This window comes from Chlorocebus sabaeus, chromosome 24 (genome assembly GCF_047675955.1).
Source record: "Chlorocebus sabaeus isolate Y175 chromosome 24, mChlSab1.0.hap1, whole genome shotgun sequence".
In the NCBI taxonomy this organism is placed as follows: Eukaryota; Metazoa; Chordata; class Mammalia; order Primates; family Cercopithecidae; genus Chlorocebus; species Chlorocebus sabaeus.
This window is the reverse complement of record NC_132927.1, coordinates 75,429,713-75,449,789: the sequence shown is the minus strand read 5'-3', so window position 1 is coordinate 75,449,789 and position 20,077 is coordinate 75,429,713. Positions and strand designations below refer to the sequence as shown.

General features: G+C 41.0%; 1 long non-coding RNA gene across 2 annotated transcripts in view; it reads left to right on the top strand.

The window, feature by feature from the left end:
* Positions 1–472: 472 nt before the first annotated feature.
* The window catches only part of LOC119619084 (uncharacterized), a 42,359-nt gene continuing 22,754 nt past the window's right edge, over positions 473–20,077 (top strand). For both annotated transcript variants that reach the window (XR_012091047.1, XR_012091046.1), the window contains exons 1-2: positions 473–583; positions 9,482–9,674. This is a non-coding gene — a long non-coding RNA (uncharacterized lncRNA). The remainder of the gene's footprint in view (positions 584–9,481; positions 9,675–20,077) is intronic.

The window sequence follows — 20,077 nt, the reverse complement described above, 5'->3', positions numbered from 1 at the left end:
TCACATAACCCCTCTTCAATCCAGAGAGCCTCAGAAGAAAATCATTTCCATCTCTGTTCTATTTCAGTAGCTAATACAGTTTTTTTGTTGTCATATTTACCACTCTGTTCTGTTATTCATATTTTTACTCTTCTGCTGGGCTGATCTCAAGGGCAGAGACTTTGCCTATTTGTTACTGTGGCCAGGACACAAAAAGTGCTTGGAAAACATGAGATGCTCTTTGCATTCTGGTGACCCTGAGGTCTATATTGTTGATGCTGGGGCCCATGGAATGTAGCATGTGGGATACTAGGCAGGGACCACAGCTGCTGAGAGAATCTCTTCTCTCTCCTGTGAGTGAGGTCCACCTCCTTTTGCACAGGAAACCACAGACACTCAGAGTCTTATCTTTGGGTGACCTTGGAAGGAAGGCCCAGGCTCATGACTAATTTCCGGGGCCATCCTCTCCCAGGATTATGAGAAGCTGCCCTGGGCCGCCTGGGCAGGGCCGGGCGCTTGGCCTGGGAGGCCAGCTGCACCCGAGGTCCTGCTGCTTTCTCAGGCCTGTTGAGACCTGGCTCGCTCCAGCCTCCCGGATCTGTTGGTAAAAAATAATTATTTGCTTAAAACATGTAAAGTGCTCCTGCGATTTTAATCGGTTTAATTTAAATTTTAAACGACGGATCTTCAGCTTCTAATCACTTTGAAACTGAAGTGCTTTTCACCAAATGTGAAGTGCTTTAGGGTTGGAAATGATTATGTGTAGGACAGTAAAAGGGAGGAGAGAGAGAGGGGAGACAGAGACAGGAGAGAGGAAGAAGATACGGAAAGGAGAGCAAGAGTGTAACTCAGAATTAAGCTGGAAAACCGTTCCGTTGAGCCAGCCCACTGGCAGGGCAACAGTCAGCCCTTTGGAAGATCTTAGCAGAGAAGAGATGATGCTGCCTACAGTCCCATGTAATTCAAATCCAATATTTATTTTTCACATCGACGCAAAACTTACATGCACTGTGAAATTTACAACAACTTTTTCTAAGGTTTTCTAATTGCAAAATTCTGTTAAGGCTTCTGATGCTGAACTTCGTGTGTGCGTGTCCCCTGGCCCCTAGGCACGTGCCTGGGCTCCCATGCAGGTCACCCAGCACTGGCCACAGAGCAGCTTGGACAGCTGGACAGAGGGTGGCTGAAGAGTTAGAGATCGGAGTTAGGTGAGAGGGCTCCAGGGTTAAGATCCTGCTGGAGGGCGTGGCTCCTGCACAAGGTGTGTGTGTGTGTGTGTGCATGTGTGTGTGTCTGCGCATGCATGTGAGTGTGTGTGTTGCTGGAAACACCTGACTGCAGCTGGCAAGACTGGGTGTTCTGGGAAACATGAGAGCCCCTCCATGGCCGCAGGGCACCGTGGAACCAGGAAGCTGCAGCCCACAGAGGCCTCAAGCTCAGACAGGGTCAGGCAGCTGGGGTGGATGGGCTGCCCACAGCTGTTGCCCAGGCTCCCCTGCTGTTTTCTTCTTTGTTTCTGTACAGAAATGCTGGAAGACTAAGAGAAGCCAGACTGAAGTCTCACAGGCCTGCCTTCCAATTTTGCTTCTGTTACTTTCTTCCACCTATCATTTTGGACTGGTTTCTTTGACTTTCTGACTTCCCAAGTGTTGTTTTGCTCTTTTGTAACCAAAAAAGAAGCCCTTTCTTTGTGCTGCATTGGCGTTTCCAGCAGGGTTTTCCCAGCCTCGTCTCTGGGCCCTGCAGTGTCCCTGCCCTTGCTTCTAAAATCTCACCCTCCAGGGAGCTGGGCTGGAGCTTATGTGAGTCCCTGTCATCCTTGGAGCTTCTCCGTGGCAGGCCTGGGTCCAACTGGTCTTTGCATCTCCAGCACCTACCCCGGGGTCAAGAGCTGAATGCAGTTCAGATTGGAGGCTTCTGGAAGGTTGGAGTGAGATGCAGGGGAAAGACCATGTGGTTTGGACCAGACAGATCAGGGTTTGATTCTAGGCTCTGCCATTTACAACCCTTAACATGCACTCACCAGTCTGAGCCTTAATTTCCTCTACTGTAAGAATGGAATCCGCCTCATACAACCCTCAACATAACTTCCAGGTAGGTTAAGTATGTAAACGTGAGAAGAGAAACTCTAACACATTTAGAAAATAGAGTACCTTCATGACTTTCGGGTAGAGAAGAACTTTCCATTTTCCTCCCCCGCCCCCCCAAAAAAACCCAAAGGAGCATATTGGTACATTTGACCATATTAAATTTAAAATTTTCTGTTCAATTAAAGGTACTCTAAAAGAAATGAAAAGGCGGGCTACAAACAAGGAGAATACATTTGCAATACACATAACAAATCAAAGATTTGTATCCAGAGCATAGGAAGAATTCTACAAAATCAAGATAAGACTAGAAAAGCAAATGCATAGAAAAATGGGCAAAATGTCTGAATGGACAGTTCATAGAACAGGCACCACACGAAGTTCCAAATAGCTGAAGAAACTCCCAATCTTTTTAGTGATTAGGAGAATGTACATTGAAACTCTGTAATGCTAGATTAGCACAAATATCTGGTAGAGAAAGAAAATGCATGGGAGACCCAGAAAGTGGCTGGAGTTAATTGTTGAGGGAGCTGTCCACCCTGGTGAACTACCTGCCCCTCAAGCAGCCCGTGATAACCTCCCCAGGGCAGTGTCCGTCTGCAGACTCCAGGAGAGGACAGGCCCCAGACTCTCCAGCAGCCACTCCTCCTACCATGTTCTTTAGGTTTAATTTGCTATTTCCTTTTCCAGATTCTTGAGATGGAAGTTTGCATCACGGTCTTTCAACTTTACTTCTTTTATAGTATATACATTTAAGTCCATATCAATTTCCCCCTAAATATGGCTTTTGTGCATCCCACGAATTATCAAATCATGTAGTTTAATTATCATTTAGTTAAAATATTTTCTAATTTCCATTGCATTCTTTTTGTTTGACCCAGTGTATTTCTTAGCACTGTATTTCTTAATTCCCCCAAATTCTTAATTTTATTCTTAATAACTTAATTCTTAATAACTTCCATATCCTTGCTAATGTTTTCGGTCTGTTTGTGCTGTCAATGAGAAAGATATGTGTTAAAATTTGCCATTGTGGTGATGATTTTATCTATTTCTCCTTTTAGTTCTGTTAGTTTTTGCTTTACATATTTTGAGGCTGTGTTATTAGGTGCATGCACATTTAGAACTATTATCTCTTTCTGGAAAATTAGACTTTGTATTTTAGAAAATACCTGTCTTTGTATCTAGTCACATTTTCTTCCTTGAAGTCTACATTGTCTTATATTAATGAGTTAACCAGCTTCTCTCGGTTAGTGTTTACATTAAGATATCTTTCCATCCTTTTACTTCTAATCTTTCTGTATCCTTATATTTGAATTGTGTATCATGTGAGCAGCATGTTTTTCTTAAATGTTAAATCTTATCTGACAGTCTCTGGGCATTTCCACTTAATGTAACGACCAATATAGTCTATTTCTTCTGTCCAACCTATGTTTTTTTTTAATCTTCTTTCTTGCCCTCTTTTGGATTCATTCTTTTTTAATTATTCTTTTTTTCTCTTCTCTTAACTTAGTATTTATATATTCTTTTGCTGTTCTTTTAATGATTATCTTAGAACTCTGATTCTCAGACTATTTGGTCTCTGAACCTCTTTATATTCTTAAAAATTGTTAGACAAAATGATTTTTATTTTTCGGGATTACATTATCAATATCTTATTGTAAAAGAAGTTAAAACCAAGAAAAATTTAAAATATTTATTAATTCACTTTAAAGTAATCATAAGTACTAGTTATTAGACATAACTTATTTTTGTGAAAAATAACTACCTTTTCTAAAACAAAAAATACTGAGAAGATGACACTATTTTCCATTTTGCTCTGTTTCTTTAATGTATAGCTTAGTAGAAAGAAGACAGACATGTCCTCATACCTGCTTCTGCATTCAATTTGTTGTGATATGTTGTTTTGGTTGAAATATACAAAGAAAATATGTGACCTCATTCAGATATGTAGTTGGAAATGAGGGGCTATTTAATGGCTTTTTCAGAATACTGAGGTTATCTTCTTTAGTCATATACAAAACATTCACAAGTGGTAATTTCTTAAAGGTTAGTAGCAAAGTGGAATCTGAAGCCAGATCAATGAAATTTTCATAAAAATCTATTGGTCTCCCTCACAATTTGAATAAGTTTTCACTCATGTGTAATTTTGTATCAGTATTCACTGGTCATTTGGAAAATATTGCTTCACTGAGTTATTCAGGTCTTCCAAATGTTGACACATCGATTATATAATATTTGAAAATTACATTTGTTTATGTCATCATAAACAAAATTCTTTAAATATTGGGAATCAAGCTCAGGATGGCCAAGGTAAGTTTTATAAAATTGTAATTATTATTTGAAAGCTTAAATTATGTATCATTTATAACATAAACTGTACATTATTTTCCTGAAAGTGACATGTTTACTACCTTAAATTTTGAGAAGATGTCTATCAAGTATTCAATTTGGAATAACCATAGTTTCTCTGTCAGTTATTCTTGCAAGTAAAAATTGGTCTTGGATGAAAAAGTGGCAGTGCACCTCACAACTTAACTTGCTTTTCTTGAGATCACCATTTGATTTCAGGATAAAGCAGCTGTGCTCCATGCCTATGTTCTATTTCATCACATAGCATATTTTAAAATGTGTAGTCCAAGTTTATAATTTAATAATAATTAATACTTTTTCACTGTTCCAGCAAGAGTAGTCAATTGCCCTTTCTTTTTTTTTCTTTCTTTTTTCTTTTTTTCTGCAATTACACGGCAGTGAAGACTACAATGACTAGTAGTACAATTTCTTACCACTGTCATGCTTTATGCAAGCTGCCAGCAGTTTTATCCACTGTGGCTTTTGCACCATCAGTACAAATATCAACAAAGTTAAAAGAGGTAAATAAGCCTTAGTACTATGAAAATAGTTTTGCCCTTGGGGACTCGCAGGGGTCTATGAGCCACATTCTGAAAACTGCTGCCCCAGAGATGATAATAGGTATCTTTGATTTTTTTTTTTTTTTTTTTTTTTTTTAACAATACTTTTCCCACTTCTTAGACAATGCAAAAGTCTTAGAGTACTTTAACATCGGGTGGGCACAGTGGCTCACGCCTGTAATCCCAGTGCTTTGGGAGGCCGAGGCGGGTGGATCACGAGGTCAGGAGATCGAGACCATCTTGGCTAATACGGTGAAACCTCGTCGCTACTAAAAATACAAAAAATTAGCCGGGTGTGGTGGCGGGCGCCTATAGTCCCAGCTTCTCGGGAGGCTGAGACAGGAGAATGGCGTGAACCCGGGAAGCGGAGCTTGCAGTGAGCCGAGATCACGCCACTGCACTCTAGCCTGGGCGACAGAGTGAGACTCGGTCTCAAAAAAAAAAAAAAAAAAAAAAAAAAAAAAAAAGAGTACTTTAACGTCATTTACTTCCTTTTCTGTTTATATGTTATAGTTTCTAAGCATTTTATTTCCCCGTATTATTCATATCCCACAAGTAATTATGTTTTGTATATTAAGGCTCATTTACATATACCTACACATTCACCTTTCTGTCATTTTTCATGTCTTCCTGTATTTCTAAGCTCCTGTCTGAAGAATATCTATCAGTATTTCCTTCAGTATTAGTGGATTTGCCAGTGTGAATTTTCTCAGTTTGAAAGTGTATTTCTCCCAGACTAAAAATGCCTTTATTTCACCTTTATTGTTGAAAGATATTTTTCCTGTGAATTCTTGGCAAATTTTCTTTCCAATACTTTGTAGATTGCATTTGATTATCTTCTGGTTTTGTTTCTATTGAGAAGTCAGATGCCAGTATTATTCTTGCTCCTTTGAAGGTAATGTGTATTTGTTTCTCTCTGATTTTAAGATTTTCTCTTTGTTTTTGATTTTCAATAGTTTGGATAAAATGTGCCAAGGTGTGGTTCCCTTTGTATTTATTTTGGTTGGGGATTCATAGTGCTTCTTGAATCTTTCTAAATAAAACTGACCACTTTTTGAAAAATTTCAGCCATTGTTTCTTTTTTTTTCATTTTTTTGAAATGGAGTCTTACTCTGTCACCCAGGTTGGAGTGCAATGGCGCGATCTCGGCTCACTGTAACCTCTGCCTCCCAGGTTTAAGCAATTCTCCTGCCTCAGCCTCCTGAATAGCTGGGATTATAGGGGTGTGTCACCACACCCAGCTAATTTTTGTATTTTTAGTGGAGACAGGGTTTCACCATGTTGATCAGGCTGGTCTCGAACTCCTAACCTCGTGATCTGCCCACCTTGGCCTCCCAAAGTACTGGGATTACAGGCGTGAGCCACCGTGCCCAGATGCAGCCATTGTTTCTTTAAATATTGCTTCTGCCTTACTCTTTTTCCTGTTTTGCTGGGACTCCAATTTTATGTATCTTATATCCGTCTTACATTTTCTCTTGTCTTTTTCCTGTCTTCCTGTCTCTCCATGAACCATTCTAGACTTTTTCTTCTAGCATATCTTGTAGCTTACTGATTATTTCTTCAGCTATATCTTACTTGTTATTAAACCTATTTACTGAATTTTTAATTTCAGCTATTCTATTTTACAGTCCTAGACTTTATGTTTGAATCATCTCTACAGTTTCTGGTTCTCTATGCAATCCTCAATCTTTTATTTCCTTGAACATAAGAAGCTAGCTATTTTTGAAGTCTGGATATGATACCTCTCGTAACTGGAAGACTTATGGAAAGTTTCCCTATTGTTTCTCTTTGTTGTCAGCTACCTTATTTTGCCTTCTCGTGTGTGTGGTTTTGACTGAATATTGGAAACATTGTAGATTTAAATTGAGAACTAGGATGACCATATTATATCCCTCTCTCGGGAAGTCCAGTGTGTGGTTCTGGCAGGGCGCTAGCAGTGCTTGATCTCCTTAAGTCAATTAGGGATGGCGATGTTTCAAATAGGACTTTAATCCCTTTGAAGGACAGCATATTTCTGGTTTGCCTTTACTCCTAGAGTATATACCTTTAGTGTCATTTAAAAACCAAAACTCAATCAGTCTCCCTGTGAAAGGCAGAAACAAAGAAAAGGAGAAAAGAACATAATAGAAAAAGTGGACACCACTTTTGGTGTTGGTGGTCTAGGAAGTCCACCAACTGATGGTCCCTGAACTTTAATTTTATATTTAAATTTGTAACACTTGGAGTGTTACAAATTTTTCAAAATCTCCTGCTGTGTTTGTCTCATTGAGTTTTCTTCTTTTCCTGGATTTTGGCCCTGTAATTCTTCACTGTCTTGATAACTCTCCAATGCCTTCAGGCATTTAATTTTTATTTTTAAATTAAAAAAATTATTCAGATTTTCTAGGTTTTAAAGTGGGGAAATTGGTCCCAATTACCTAGTCTGGCATTGGAAGAAATGTGGCCATCTGGTACAGCTACTTTTGATTTGGCCTTATCTGGGAAAATTGAAGATATTTGTGTTCCATAAACTAGAAATTCCACACCCCAAATATTTACCTTAGAGAGAAACTTTTGCAAATGTAAACAAGGAGTTATAAATAAGAACGTTTATAGCAGTAGTTTTTAAAATAGCAATGCCAACCAACAGGAGAATGGATAAATCAATTGTGGCATTATTATTTATGTGGCATTATTTTTTTATTCTTATAAAAATAATACAGCAGTGAAAATTGGTGAACTAAAGTTACATGTATCAGAACGGACAAATCTTTTGAATGTAATTTTGAGCAAAAATGTGCAAAAAAAAAATGTGTGTGTGTAGTAGTAGTAGTATATACATTTGTAGCAATGTGGGTCTGCCTAGTTTTAATAGACACTGAACTGAATACAGTTTTATTTTTTTTCCCCCAGGTAGAAGGGGATGGGTTTGTGATCAGGAAGTGGCAGATAGATGATTCAATTTTGCTGATAATATTTTACTTCTTAAACTAGGTAGTAAATATAGCTGGGTGTTTCTTGTAATTTAAAAAATATTCTGGATTATCTTGTCTTGGATTGGTTAATTTAGTTCACTTACATTTATTTACATTATTGATTTCTTATTGTTTCTATTACCTTAGTTTGTTATTTTTCTTTTTTCACTTTGTAAATATCCTCTTTTCTTCTTTATTGCCTGGGTGGAAGCATTGATTAAAGGTTGTTTTTAAAAATTATTCATTTGCATATTTTTATTCCATTTTTATTCTTCTCTACTGCTTTGAAATTTGCCCTTTTGTTTTCCTGATTGTCCTGGACACATTATCATGCATATTTAATTTAACGACATACTAAGCAATATCTTAATCCCCTTTGATTAATAAAAGGATGTTAGAATATCCCAAATCAAGTTACCACCCTTCCAACTTACAAGTTATTGTTGTGTAATATTTTAATTCTATGACTTTTCTGTGGCTTTATAAATTAGACTTTATTATTACCTTATACACACATTGTTTTGTTAATGTTCATGCGTGTTTATCAGCTTATTTGCTCACCGTTTCTTCTTGCTTTTCACAAGGATATTTTTGTGATTATTTTCTTTCCTTCCTTAGGGGAGGTGTGGTGGTTTACTCCCAACCACACGTATCTGAATTTTTTTGTTTTACTTTTGCTCTTATTGGGTACACAGTTTTGTGAAGTACACAATTCTGGGTTGGCATCTCCACAGTTTGAAGGCACCATCACATTTCTTCTGGCTGTCATTATGGAGGTGAAAAGTTTGTTTTCAGTCTTCTGATTATTCCTTTCAAGATTGTCTCTACTTTTTGTCTGGCGGCTTTAAAAAAATCTTATTTTTGCCTGTGGTGTTTTAATGATTCACTATAGGCATCTGAAAGGACCTGAAACATTTACTCTTACTTGGAGTATATTGTGTAATTTCTGAATCTTGGATATGTGTCTTCCCTTTGTTCTAGAAAGTTTTCAGCTAATATCTCTTGAAATATTACCTCTATTCTTATATATCTCACTCTCCTTCTAGGACTCTGACTAGATATATGTCAGAGTTTCTTATTCTATTCTCTGTATGCCTTTCATTACCTTTATATTTTCTGTTTCCTTATCTCTTGATACTGTATTTTGGGTAATTTGATCAGACTCTTATCCTGGGGTTCACATATTTTATTATTAGTTGTGTGTAATCAACTTGTCAAGCATCCATTGAATTTTTAAAAAATCAATTAAAATTTTCAGTTTTAGAAGTTCCATTTGGTTATTTTTCAAACCTATTTGGTCATTCCTGATGGTCTCTTGTTTACTCTTTATCTTTGTGATTCCAATGTTATTTTCTTTATGCATTTCTTACCTTTTTTTTACATTTCATACATTGATATAGTATGCATTGGATTATTTAATATCTGCAATCCTGAGGTGTTTGAATCTATTATTTGTTACATTTATTGACTGCCACTCACAGATACTTGCCATCTTCTCTTTCTGTGACTTTTCATTATGAGCTCACTGCTTGTTTTTTAATCTTATTTTCAGATTTTTTACTCCTGAGGGCCTAAATGAGGGATGCTTTCCTCCAGAGATTTCTGTCTAGTTCTGCTGTGAATCAGGTGCACCGAAGACTTGAAGACATATCCATCACCTTTGAGCATCTCATATCTGCCAGGACTGCCAGGCTTAACTCCTCCACCTTGCTCTTTGTCCCGGGCTCAGGATCCTAATTGCAATGGTAATTAGTGCTCATCCTCAAGGCAGCAAACTTCTTCATTTCATACACTGCCAGCTTATCCCAACTGTATTAGTCTGTTCTCATGCTGTTAATAGAGACATGCCTGAGACTGGGTAATTTATAAAGAAAAGAGGTTTAATAAACTCACAGTTCCATATGTTTGGGGAGGCCTCACAATCATGGTGGAAGGTGAAGGAAGAGGAAAGGCACATCTTACATGGCAGTGGGCAGGAGAAGTGCCAAGCAAAAGGGGAAAACCCCTTATAAAACCATCAGATCTCATGAGAATTCACTCACTACCACAAGAACAGCAGTATGGGGGTAACCGCCCTCATGATTCAATTATCTCCCACAGGTCCCTCCCACTACATGTGGGGATTATGGGAACAATTCAATATGAGATTTGGGTGGGGACACAGCCAAACTATGTTACCAACTTTAGATTTAGCTCACATTTTGAGGAAGACTGGCCGGTTTGAAGACTTCCACGTACCTTGAAAGCCCATTGATGTGTCAAAAAGCCCATGTTATTGAGGACAGTCTTGTTTTGATTTGTGACAGTGCCTTTGCGCACTTGATCTGCCATTCTCTAGGAGTGGAAGTTATTGTATTATTCTGTATTAACCTTTTTACTTCTTTAGCTCTCATAAATACTGCATGATAAAGGTGATCATACTTTCTACTTTAAAGAGCTATTATAAGCATTAGGAAGCCTAGGAAGCCTAGGCAGCTGCTAGCACTTAGTAGATGCTAAATAAATGGTAGCTAACAACAACACTAAAGGTGATTCAGTATTTGCTGAACCTGATTGAACATATATTGATGGTTATAGGTGGACAGACTTTGGACATATATCACTTAACCTTACAACACTGTAAGGTTGGTCATATTGTCTTTCTTTTACAAATTGGGAAACTGAGGCTCAGTGAGTGTACTGAGCAGCATCACTTTATTAAATGATACGAACTATACAGTAGTGTCTAATGGAACATTTGGCTCATCCATTTATTCATTCATTCTTTCGGAAAGTACTTATTGCCCCGGGACTGTGGTGATATATAAAAGGTGTTTTAATTATCAGGGTCCTGGAAAAAAGCGACTTTGACAATTCTCCCACCCCCTACACTGTCCCTGAGCCTCACAGTTTTCTCAGGATGTTGAGATCTGTGCATCTTACTTTTCCTTGGTGCTTGGACCCTCCAAGCAAGTGGTCCCTAGTAATAACCATTCTCCTATAAATTAATTGGAGCTTGGGGGCCCTGCGTTATAAGCACTGCAATGCAACTTTGTTTTAGGACAGTTGTTTGAATTAAGGTGCAGATGTGATGTGTGAGTGACAGTGCGTCATCGGTATTTAGTATAGGCATACCTCGTTCTTTTGCACTTTGCTTTATTGCCCTTCACGGTTTTCATTTCTTTTCTTCAGATGGAAGGTTTATGGCAACCCCCGTTAAACAAGTCTATTGACACCATTTTTCCAATAGCATGTGCTTACTTTGTGTTTCTGTGTCACATTTTAGTAATTCTCACAATATTTCACACTTTTTCATTATTGTTATATTCGTAATGGTGATCTGTGATCAGTGATCTTAATGTTACTCCTGTAACTGTTTTGGGGCACCACGAAGCGTGTCCAAATAAGATGGTGTGCTCTGGCTGCTCCATTGACCAGCCATTCCTCCATCTATCTCTCTCCTTGGGCCTCTTTACTCCCTGAGACATAACAACATTGAAATTAGGCCATTTAATACCCCGTACAACAGCCTCTAAGTGTTCAAGTGAAAGGAAGGATCACATGTCTATCGTTTTAAATCAAAAGCTAGGAATGATTAAGCTTAGTGAAGAAAGGATGTCTAAAGCTGAGACAGGTTGAAAGCTAGGCCTCTTGCACTAATTAGCCAAGTTGTAAATGTAAAGGAAAACTTCTTGAAAGAAATTAAAAGTGCTGCTCCCGTGTACTCATGAATAATAAGAAACTGAAAACAGCCTTATTGCTGATATGGAGAAAGTATTAGTGGTTTGAATAGATAAGACCAGCCACAACATTCCTCCAAGTCAAAGCATGATCCAGAGCAAAATCCTAACTTTCTTCAATTCTATGAAGGCTGAGAGAAGTGAGGAGGCTGCAGAAGAACATTTGAAGCTAGTGGAGGTTATTTCATGAGGTTTAAAGAAATAAGCTGCCTCCATAACATAAAAGTGCAAGGTGAAGCAGCAAGTGTTGATGTCAAAGCTGCAGCAAGTTATCCAGAAGATAATTTAGGTGGATAATTGATGAAGGTGGCAACACTAACAACAGATTTTCAGTGTAGGTGAAGCAGCTGTATATTAGATAAGAAGATGCTCTTTAGGACTTTCATAGTTAGAGAGGAGAAGTCAATGCCTGGCTTCAAAGCTTTAAAGGACAGGCTGACTCTCTTATTAACTGCTAATGCAGCTGGGTGACTTTAAGTTGAAGACGATGCTGGTTTACCATTCTGAAAAGCCTAGGACCTTAAAAATGGTGATAAATCTATGCTGCCTGTGCTCTATAAATGGGACAACAAAGTCTGGATGATAGCACATCACTTACAACATGGTTTAGTGAATATTTTAAGCCTGTTGTTGAGACGTGATGTTCAGAAAAAAAGATTCCTTTCAATACATGACTGCTCATTGACAATGCACCTGGTCACCCAAGAACTCTGATGGAGATGTACCTGGAGATGAATGTTGCCTTCATGCCCGCTAACACAACATCTATTCTGCAGCCCAAGGATCAAGGAGTAATTTCAACTTTCAGATCTTATTATTTAAGAAGTACATTTCGTAGGGCTAAAACTACCATAGATAGTGATTCCTTTGATGGATCTGGGCAAAGCAATTGAAAACTTTCTGGAAAGAACTCACCATGCAGAACACGCATGACTCATAGGAGGAGGTCATCAACATTAACTGGAATTTGGAACAAAAGTTGATTCCAACCCTCGTGGATTACTTTGAGCATTTCAAGACTTTGGTGGAGGAAGTAACTGCAGATGTGGTGAAAGTAGCAGAGAACTAGAATTAGAAGTGGAGCCTGAATTGCTGTAATCTCATGATCAAACTTGAATGGATGAGGAGTTGCTTCTTATGGATGAGTAAAGAAAATTTCTTGAGACGTAATCTACTCCTGGTGAAGATGTTGTGAACATTGTTGAAATGACAACAAATGATTTAGAATATTCTGTAAGTGTAGTTGATAAAGTGGCAGAGTTGACTCCAATTTTGAAAGAAGTTCTGTGGTAGGTAAAATGCTATCAAACAGCTTGCATGCTGGAGAGAAATCTTTCTGGGGAGGAAGAGTCCATCGATGGCGAAAACCTCATCATTGTCTTATTTTAAGAAATTGCTACAGCCGCCCCCAATCTTCAACAGCCACTACCTTGATGAGTTAGCTGCCATCAACACCGAGGCAAGGCCCTCCAACAGCAAAAAGATTAGGACTTGTTGAAGGTTCAGATGATTGGTAGCATTTTTTAGCAATAATGTATTTTTAAATTAAGGTATGTATATTGTTTTTCAGACAGACTGCTACTACACACTTAATAGACTACAGTTGATATGGTTTGGTTGTGTTCCCACCCAAATCTCTTCTTGAATTATAATTCCCATAATTCCCATGTGTTGGGGAAGGGACCTGGTGGGAGATAATTGAATCATGGGGGTGATTTCCCCCATGTGTTCTCATGGTAGTGAATAAATCTTAGAAGATCTGATGGTTTTATAAGGGGAAACCTCCTTTTGCTTGGTTCTCATTCTCTCTCTGCCACTGTGTAAGCCATGACTTTCGCCTTCTGCCATAATTGTGAGGCCTCCCCAGCCACATGGAACTGTGAGTCCATTAAACCTGTTTTTGTTTTAAAAAAATAAATTACCCAGTCTCGGGTATGTGTTTATCAGCAGTGTGAAAATGGACTAAAAATACAGTATGGTATAAACATAACTTTTATACACACTGGGAAACCAAAAAAATGTGTGTGACTCACTTTATTCTGATATTCATTTTATTGTGGTGGTCTAGAACCATGAGTGCAGTATCTCCAAGGTATGCCTGCAATTAGTAATGCCATTAGAAGGGACTGATGAGCCCATAGGTATTCACAGCCTGTCCCATAAGTAGCTGGTGCTCTTGATGAGAGCAGGGTTAGCACCATTGGGTCCCCTTGTTCTCTCCAGAGCTGTCGGGATGACAGGAAGTGCACGGTATTCTGGCTACTACTGGTCACCTACTGGATTTTTCTATTACTTCTCATCACATCCAACTCTTCTAGAGGCCTTTAGTCTGCTGTGACAATACCCCCAGCCCCTGCACTGCCCCTGGGTCCCATAGTTTTCTCAGGATGGTGCGATCTGTGCATCTCACTCTCCCCTCGGGGTCGGACTCTTCCTTCAGCTCCCCCAGGTCTGGGGAAGAGGCTTGGTTATGTTCTACTTACAGATGATAGTAAGTCTGCCATTGGAGTGAGATTCATAAGCTTAGAAGGCAGCGACCTGCCTGGGCTCCACCTTGGGAATGGTGAACCTAGTCTTTATGCAGGATTAAACCTTTTCTATGCATTTGTAGATGGGGATGTGTGGTGGTGAGAGGGAAGAGGATGGGATGAAAATGAGAGCAAGCCTTATATTTTATTTTCTCTCTATCAAGCATTCATTTATTGAGCATCAGTTTGCATAGCTACTGAGTATCAGGGGATTCAAACCCACATCTGTCTCGACTCTGCAGCCCCACTCCTGCTACCCAAAATAATGCCCACCTCCCAGGGTAGCTATAAAGCATTTGAGACACTGTCTACAGCGTGGCCCCACAATGCCTGGAGTGTAAGAACTAGGTGTGCGGTAACTTCTTTCTTTCTCTGAGCAAAAAAGAAATCTTAAAAGAAAGTGAAAAATCTGTTGCCTTGGAGAAGTTTGAGAAGGAACCAGAAAGTGTGTGGGAAGGAATTCGCTCAGCCTGGGCTGCCATGCCGGTTCTGGTGGGCTCCACCTCCGAACGTCCCCTGGCTGATGGGGGCATTTAACCACCTCCTCCAGGTTTCGTTTCCCCCACTTCACCCACACAGAACAGCAGTTCTCACAGACAGACGGGCTGGCGAGTTAGCATCTTTCCATGATGAACGGTGCTGCACCAAGCCTTATCTTTCATTTATGATGATTATGCTTATAATGAAGGACTGCAAATCTGACAGATTGAAGATCATCTTGAAGGCTGTACTTTTCATAGTTCTTGCAGTTTGGATTGATTTGAGGGAGAGAAAAAGGGAGAGAGGCTCTCTGTAAAGAAAACATGATTTTTATGTGAATAGTCATTACAGACCAGGATTATATTATATTCATCTCCCCACGCAGAAACGACACCGGCAAACATCCTTCCTTTATTTTCCTGAGTAAAAGAAGGCCTCGTGGTTTAATAAGCCAAAGGGAACACATGCAATGAATGAGGTGGCAAAGTAATGGCCTCCCCATCCTTCCTCCTGCTCCTGGAGAGCATCCCAGTGTCAGACATGGTTAGCCTGGAGATTTGGCTTTTTGCCTTTTACCTTTGGACAGGTCACTTCATAACCTTGAGCCACAGCTACTCATTTTAAAGGTGAGCCTCTGGTTTTGTATTGCTGTGTAGCAAGCCACCTCATACTTGGTAGTATAAACCATCAATGCTCATTTATTATTATAATCTCTCCTGGTTCTGGGCTCAGCTGGGCAGTTCTTAGGCAAGACCTCTCATGGGGTTGCAGTCAGATGGTGGCTGGGCTGGAGTCACCTGGAGCTTCCACACTCATGTATCTGGTGCTGGCTGCTGGCTGTTGGCTGAGATTTCAGAAGGGATTGTCAGCAGGGACATCTACTCGCAGCCTCCTCGTGTGCCCTGGGCTTCTTCACAGCGTGGTCACTGGGTCCTCTGTTGTTAAACACACTCACTGAGGCCCATCCAGGCTCAAGGAGAGGACACACAGGCTGCAGCTCTTGCTGGGGACACAGTAAGGCTCTGGGATGGGGTGTGGCTCTTTCTGGAAAATATAGTCTGCCACCATAAGGATAATAATTGGTGTTTGGGTAAGAATGAATGAAATAATGTTAACAGGCAGTGAAGTATAGGGGAAAATGTTTGAATTTTGGAGTTAAAGTAGCTTGGATTTTGATTCTGATTTTATGTGAGAGAAGCTGACCATGTTCTGGTGGGTTCTGTCCATCAGGACTGATTGAAGAGGGGGTAAAAGTAGGGGGACACTTGAGGTATTTTTCCTTTTTCTTTCCTGGTGTGTCTGGTGGGCTGTTGCTAGTTTGTGTGGTGTTTAACAGTGACCTTCCTGCAGCAAGACTTACCTCTTATTTAAGATGATCATGTTTATAATGAAACACTGTGGATTTTTTAGATTGAAATCACATAGGAGGTGATTCCGTATCACAGCCCTTTGATTTGGGCCGATTGAGGAGTTTGCTAATTTCTAATACCTCTCTTCCTGGGTCATAGCAAAGACGAAATGAATTAACATGCATGAGCTCGAGAGTGTAGGTGCTGTGGTGGATGGGCTGAGTGTGGATTTTGGGATCAGATAATGGGTTTGGATTCCAGCTTGGCTTTTCATTAACTGGGGAAACTTACATAAGTCAGGTCCTGTCTCTGAGCCTCTGTTTTCATTTCTCTAAAATGGGATGATGCCCTGGGTTACCAGGTTGCACAACTGTAAGTAAAGCCTCTCATCGCATGGTATATGTGAACCGTTTCCCTAGAGGTGTCACAGGCCCGGTCTGCACGGCCCTGATGGCCTCTGTCATGCACAGCTGTCCTGAGGGTGAGAAGAGGGATGGTGGGGAAGGGCCAGTGTGAGCCTGGGCTGAGAATATTATCAGCAAAGGTTTGCTCCCCTCCTGCCTTCCCTGAACCCTGGGTGGGGAGCAGTGAGTTTCCTGGAACCCTTGCAGAGAGGTCTTTTCTTCTGCTCCCATGACAAGTGGGCCAGATGGCTTCACTGAGTGCTTCCCTGGGGACTGCGGAGTACTCTAGGTTTCTCACAGCCTACAGCCCTGGGAAAGGGGCTGCTGCTGTGGGTGGTGAGGCCGGAGAGTCAGGGGTTCATTAGCCGTGGTTTGGATCTGGATGGGCCTATCATGTGGCTGTGCAGTGTGTCACACTGGTCTCTGATTAGTCCAGTATGTTCTCAGCCACTTAGCCCCTTCATTATGTACTTGCCCTTTGGAGGCTTGAGGCAAAGTGCTGGGTTTGTGGATGGGATTCAGATGGACCTGAATTTGAGTTCCTATTACTTACACCCTTACTTACTGGCTGTGGGACCTTGGCCAGTCGCTCATTTCCTCTGAGCTTCATTTCCATTATCTATAAAATGGGAACAATAGCCCCTATCTCTCTGGCTGGATGTATGAATTAACTGGCACAGAACCCACATAACTGAGTCATTAATTAGATGGTATTGATTATTTATTGAGTGACCAGGAAGTTTTCCAGGTGCTGAGATGTGAACAAGTAGGCAGTCTGGGTACTTGGGGGCAGCAGCTGAGCACAGCTGAGTAAACTGGTCAGATGGTGAGGGATGGTGCTGGTCAGATGGTGAGGGATGGTGATCCATGCAAGGGGAAGATTGCAGGTGCAGGGATGCTGTTCTGTGGGTCATCTGGGAGGGCCAGGCCAATGAAAGAGGGATTTGAGCAGGGCCTGGAGGGGGTCCCGAGTGAGGACATGGCTCTTCATGGGAAGACCAACAGCCAGAAGGAAAAGCGTGCAGGTGGTCGAGGGGAGGCCTCATGTGGTGGGTGTTTAAGTATGAGATGAAGTGCCAGGAGGTGTGGGCAAGGGCGAGTGCAGGGAGAGGAAGGAGCCAGACAGTCCCCACCTGCAGGCCACCCCAAGTAGCTCAGCTTGGTCAGGAAGTGCCCTGTCGCCTCCTTTCTCTTAGTATTTTACCACTTTTTAATAGACCTTTAAAGAAAGTACATTTATATTTGCAAATAACCTTAAAAAAAAGCTTTGCAGTTTTCCCATTCCCACAAAAAAACCTACTCTTCAGTGCAAAATAAGTCCCATCCTTGCCATTAAGTGGCTCACTTAGAATCAGCTTGTATTTCTAGTTCATGCCTTACACATCTGCTCAAATGACCCTCACAATAATCCTGTGAGCCATTGTTACTATGCCCATTTAACAGATAAGGAAACCGAGAGGCAGAGAGGTGAAGGGCAAGGACAAGGTCACACGGCTTGCAAAAGGCAGACAGGACGTAGGCCTGGGTTTTCCTGACTCCAGGTTCTTTCTGCAACCCTGGCTGATGACGTTAAGTCCTGGAGCCTTTGACCTCTGACAGCCTCCACCTCCCCTCCTCTGTCTGCCTCCAGCATCTGTTTCTGTTGCTGATGTCGGTGTCTGAGACGCAGGCATCTCCCTAACTTGCCAGGCTTGATGAAGCTCAGTGGATTTCTTTTAGTGATGATGGACATAATTAAGTTAGCAGAGGAGATGTCTCATTCCTGCCAGTGTCAAATAGAAATGAGAAGGAAGACGGGTTGCACTCTAGCTCTGAACACGATGATGAGCTCAGTCAGCTGGAGGGTCAAGTATTCTTGGAAGAGGGAGGACCCCAGCTGAGGGCCTGGTTGGTTCTTAGGAATATCTCACATACACCTTGTCCTAAGCAGCAAGCAATGATGACAGCAGGCGTGGAGGCTGGGCCATGGAAAGTGAGTGCTTGAACCAGACAGGTGAAAACATTCTTGAGAATATGTCAGTAAGTGGCATGCCCTTCATTGGTTCTCGAGCTTCAGTGTCTGCATAGATAATCTAGAAAGCATGCTTAAAAAAAATCCAGATGCCTTTACCACATCCCTGGAAGTTTAAATTCAGTCTCTTTAGAGAGGGTCTTGGGATCCTGATTTTTATCAGTCGTTCCACATGATTCTGGTGCAGGAGGTTCCAGAAACATTGGCACAGGGGTTATGTGCATGAGCTCTGGAGTTTTTCGGTTGTGTTTTTGAAGCTGGTATGACTCAACACAAGAGATCTAGCCTCCTTAGTCTTTGCTTCCTCCTGCTGTGGAATAAGCTGTAATATACCTCCCTCAGAGAGTTGTTGAGGAACATATAGGACCATGCACATAACATTGCTTTAGTTTTGAATTGATGGGTTGCCAAGAGTAGGAGGCTCAGCCTGCAGGTGGAGGACCAGTCAGCGATACTTGAACATCAGTTGCTTGGGGCTCCAAGTCCAGCAGATGCCAACTCCATCAGCAGGACCAATCACTCAGTCCTTCAAGGTTCAGCTCGGACATCATTGCCTCCAAGAAGCCTTCCTACGGCTTTATGCCTTGAGCTCCCACTACCTGCTGCATCCCCTTCTATGGAAACATTTTTCACATTGCACCAAAACAGTCTGGTGCTATATTTCTTTCCCTGAGCTGGACTGCGAGCTCTTCAGTAGAAGGGACACTTGCTCATCCTTGCTTCTCTGGGACCCAGCACATAGTGCATTTTGCACAGCTATAATCAGGATATCGAAGCAATCTTATATTGCTTTTGCCTTCCCTCCACACAGTAAGCATTTGCCATGGTCCGAAGTCTTTATCCTTAGCATTTCTATTGCTGCCTAACGTTCTACAGAAGTGTTGCTCTCTGAATGTTTGAACTATTCCCTTATGAAGTGTCCTCTTGTATTGCTATTACAAATAATGTTGAGGAGAATCTTTGTGTCCCTCCCTGGTTTGCACAATGGGCTCCTGCAGATTATCAAGAAAACCACTAGATTCTAATAGAAAATAATTTCAATAGATCATTGTAACAAGGTGGGATGCAATCCTCAACCACATAAAAAAAACGGTCAACCTCACTAGGTATAAAATGCAAACTAAAATGATGCCTGATGTTTTATCTACTAAATTAGCAAACTTGAAAATAAGGGTAATTTCCAGCACTGATAATGACATTAAGAATTAGGTGCGCTTGTTTAACATTGTCTTTGGCAGTGGAAATTAGCACTGTTTGGCAATGGGTTTAAAAATCGGTCATCCCACCAGTTGGAACACCATGGTAAAGAAATGACTTCTTGTACAAATTGGAGGAAATCACAAGTCTGTTAATGGTTACTCATACTCTTTTGCAACACAGAGTCATCTTCTCTGTAGAGAAAGCAGCTTCCGTAGGATTCTAGCCCTACATGGTATGAGTTCCAGACTGGAGGTGGAGGGAGGGATAAGAGCAGCCTCCGTGAAGATGTGAATCTTGATCTGAGACTTGCAGGGTCAGCAGCTACTTGTCCAACAGATGGGAGAGTGGGAAAAGGGAGAGATGGGTATCCCAGCATTTGTGAATATGTGCGTGTGCATGCCTGTGTTTGTAGAAAGGTGAGTGAGTACTTGGGTGTGTGTCAAAACAAGAGTCTGGA